Raw genomic sequence first — 4482 nt, 5'->3', positions numbered from 1 at the left:
AATAAATTATGACTCCAGAGTGAACAAAATAATCCTTATTGGCCATATTATGTTAATGTAGCCAAACTTTAAGCAATAAAACAATTTAAAAAATTAAAATAAATAAAATAAAATAAAATCAGGAACAAGCCCTGGCTGGGGTGGCTCAGTTGGTTACAGCATTGTCCTGTGCACTAAAAGGTCATAGGTTGGCTTCCCAACAAGGTTACACACCCACGTTGCGGGTTCAATCCCATCAGGGTGCATGCGGGTGGCAACCAATTGATGTTTCTCTCTCACATCGAAGTTCCTTTCTCTTTTTTTTTGCTCTCCCTTCCACTCTCTCTGAAAAATGATTCTTGCATAAGGATTAAAAAAACAAGTAAAAAACAAAATCAGGAACAAGATAAGGATGTCCACTCTCCTCAGTTCTATTCACAATAGTCCTGGAATTCCTACCCAGAGTACTTAGGCAAGCCAAAGAAACAAAAGGCATCAAAATCAGAAAATAAATAAAACTGTTTACAGAACACAAGTGTACACATATAAAACCCTAAATACCTATAGCATAAAACTGTCAGAACTAAGAAATCAATTAGTAGAGTTGCAAGATACAAAATCAACATAGAGCCCAGCTTGTGTGGCTCAACGGCTAAGTGTTGACCTATGAACCAGGAGGTCACTGGCTTGATCATAGGCTGTAAAAAAAAAAAAAAAAAAAAAAAAAGAGGTAAGTTCTGAGGGTCTAATGTAAAAAGTGGTGACAACTTGCAGTTATTCATATACTTTACACTTAAAACTTACTGGGAGAGTACATGTTAAGCATTCTTCTTTTCTTAAAAAGTTATTATATCGGGTGATGGAAGTGTTCCTTCACTTGACTATGGCAATTATTTCACACTCTGTACATATTCAGAATCAGCACATTGTACACGTTAAACATATACTGTTCTGCCCTGACCAGGGTCGCTCGGTTGGGTGTTGTCTCGTGCACTCAAAAGGTTGCTGTTTGATTCCCCTGGTCAAGACACATGCCTGGGGTTGATGGCTCCATTCTCGGTAGAAATTGTGTAGGAGGAAGCCAATCCATGTTTCCCCCTCATATGGACCAGGTTTCAGGCTCGATCCCCAGTAGGGGGCGCGGAGGAGGCAGTTGATTAATGTTTTTCTCTCATCCATGTTTCTATCTCTTCCTCTCCCTTCCTCTCTCTCTATGGTAATAAAAAAAAGCATATTTAAACAAACAAACAAAAATCAACAAAGAAAAATCAGTTGTGTTTCTACACACTAATAACGATATGTTTAAATAAGAAATTAAGCAAGCAATTACGTAGACAAATAGCATCAAAAACAATAAATATATACAAATTAATATAACCAAGAAGGTGGAAGATCTGGACACTGAAAACGAAAAGACATCACAAACAAATGGAAAGATATCCCATGCTCTGGATTGGAAAAATTAATATTGTTAAAATGTGCATACTACCCAATGGAATTTATAGATTCAAACCCATTCCTATTAAATTTCAAACTAGACTGTTCTGCCCTGACCAGGGTCGCTCTGTTGGGTGTTGTCTCGTGCACTCAAAGGTTGCTGTTCGATTCCCCTGGTGAAGACACATGCCTGGGGTTGATGGCTCCATTCGCGGTAGAGATTTTGTAGGAGGAAGCCAATTCATGTTTCCCCCTCATATGGATATCTCTCTCCCTCTCCCTTCCTCTTTCTTGAAAAATCAATTAAAAGCCCTAACCGGTTTGGCTCAGTGGAAAGAGCAGGGGTGGGCAAACTTTTTATGAATGCGTGCCAAAACCAGCAAAATCTCTGACTCAAAATTCTTCGGCGTGCCAACCCTAATTTTTTAAAACACGTTACGCTTACTTGATATCTCTTAAGGTGTACGTATGTGAAGAACCTTGAAGAAATAATAAAATTCATTCAAGCGACAAAAACACTGTCTATGATGATGAAAAATACATTTATTTTTTAATGTATACACGTACACTGACAGTCCGACAGAAAACGTTATGACTCCGTTTGCTATTATCAGTGGGACTTTTGCTGCTGCATCACTGATGACGGAGATTTTACATCAGGTTTATATTTTGTGACCTTCAGGGATATGTATGAGCTACTACTGTCATCTGTCAGGCTACTACTATTACGAGACTTAACAAAATTTACCACTGGAGAACAAAGATACACAAGCGAATGTGGATGAAACCAAAACACTGGTCAGATATAGGAAGGCAGGGAGAGTTAAGGCAGAGGCATAGAAATTGCTCTTCCCCTCTCTCGTCAATCCATGTCTATGGTCTTTAGGATAACTTGTTAAGTAAAATTACTTATTTATCTAAGATACACCTACACTGAATTTATCTGAAAAATAAAAAAGTTGATATTAAGAAAAAAATTGTAAATGGAAGATTATAAGAGAGGGTTTCACGTGCCAGCAAAAGTTACTGGTGTGCCGTATTTGGCACGCGTGCCAGGGGTTGCCCACCCCTGGGATAAAGCGTCAGCCTGCGGACTCAAGGGTCCCAGGTTCGATTTTGATCAAGGGCATGTACCTTGGTTGCAGGCACATCCCCAGTAGGGAGTGTGCAGGAGGCAGCTGATCGATGTTGCTCTCTCATGGATGTTTCTAACTCTCTATCCCTCTTCCTTCCTCTCTGTAAAAAAATCAATAAAATCAATTAAAAGCCTTAAAAAATAGAATAAATAAATAAATAACATTTTACAGATCAGCAATACTGGAAAAAAGGAAATCTCTCTCTTTTTTGTTTCTTATTTCAAAATAACGTTAGGAACCGTGGAAAAAGGTCTCGAAAAATAGCCCAAGGTCCAGGAAAATAGTGACCATGACCATGGCTGCAATTCCTAGGAAGTGTTGGCTAAAGGAAGAGATCAAAAGAAGGACCATGGACCACTGGGCACTCCAGGTCTCACCCCCACAGCATCCCTAGCGACTGTTCACACTCTCTGTCCCTGTGTGAACAGTAATGGAAACAAAATAGTCCAAGAGGTCAGGGTCATACAAAGGCAGGGAGCTCAATCCACAGTCTTCACTTAAAGGACACTTACCCGGACCAGCCTCCTGGGTCTCCTCAAACGGTAACAGCAGCAAGAAATAAATACAGATGCTAAGCCATAGAGAAATGAGGGCTATTTGTCGTAACACCAAGCATTAACTACCCTGACTAGTAAAGCAAACCACTTCACCTCTTGGAGCCACAGTTTCCACAACTATAAGTAGGGATGATGTAGGGAGATCTAATGAAATAATGTATGTGGAAATATTTGGCATAGACTCGGGGCTCAACAAATGCTGGTTAAAAAGCAAAAAGAGAAAAAGAAAGTTTCCCCTCTCTCGTCAATCCATGTCTATGGTCGAGAAGGAAGAAGAAAGGAGGAAGAAGAAGGGAGGTGGAGAGGAAGGAGGGGAAGGGGGAGGGGGAGAACCATGGATCTGGACACACTGCCCTGGCGAGGGAGGGGGCAAGCATGGTGAATGGCACTAGGCTCACAGCATCCCGTCCCTACGAGAAGAGTTCAGGGCAGCAGGTATTGGGGCTGCAGCAGAGAGAAGAGGGCAGGGCCTGGGGTCCACAGGGGAGCATGTGGGGTCCACAGAGCAGCCTCTGGGGGAAGGAGGGGGGGCCAGGGCAGAGCCTAGTCCACATGCCCAGTGAGAGGGTGAGAGTCTTACCCAGAGAGGATGCAAGAGCCAAGTCCTCCAGCATCACCTCATGGTACTGGCGTCTCTGAGCCTCGTCCAGGTCGTCCAGGAGCCCCCACTCCTCCCGGGAGAAGTACACGGCCACGTCGTCAAAGGTCACGCGGTCCTGTCGAGATGGGGACAGAGGAAACGATACAGTTAGTCATTCTGAGGCCCTCACAGTCCACCCCTCACACACCTTCCCAGGCTCCTCCTCCCCCAGGGCGGCCTCCCTCCCAGGAGACACCAGGCCCTGGGGACCCTGATGTCTGCTCACTTATTAGGGTTCCATAGTGACTGTGATTATCTTTTACTTTTTTTAAAAAAATATATTTTACTGGCCCTGACCGGTGTGGCTCTGGATAGAGCGTCGGCCTGCAGACTGGAAGGTCCCAGGTTCAATTCCGGTCAAGGGCATGTACCTTGGTTGCGGACATACCCAGTAGTGGGCGTGCAGGAGGCAGCTGATCGATGTTTCTCTCTCATCGATGTTTCTAACTCGCTATGCCTCTCCCTTTGCCTCTGTAAAAAATCAATAAAACATATTTTTAAAAATCAATAAAATATATTTTTAAAAATATACATATAAGTATATATATCTTTTATTGACATCTGAGAGGAAGGGAGAGGGAGTCCTATAGAAACATCCACTATGAGAGAAAACCATTGCTCGCCCGCCTCCTGCACCTGCCCGACGGGAGTTGGAGCCTGCAACCCGGGCCCGGGCCCTGAGGGGGACTCGAACCTTCACCTCCTGGTTCATAGGTCAGAGCCCAGCCCCTGA

The sequence above is a fragment of the Myotis davidii genome, unplaced genomic scaffold, assembly GCF_000327345.1.
Source record: "Myotis davidii unplaced genomic scaffold, ASM32734v1 scaffold1205, whole genome shotgun sequence".
Taxonomy (NCBI): Eukaryota; Metazoa; Chordata; class Mammalia; order Chiroptera; family Vespertilionidae; genus Myotis; species Myotis davidii.
This window is presented reverse-complemented; position numbering follows the sequence as displayed.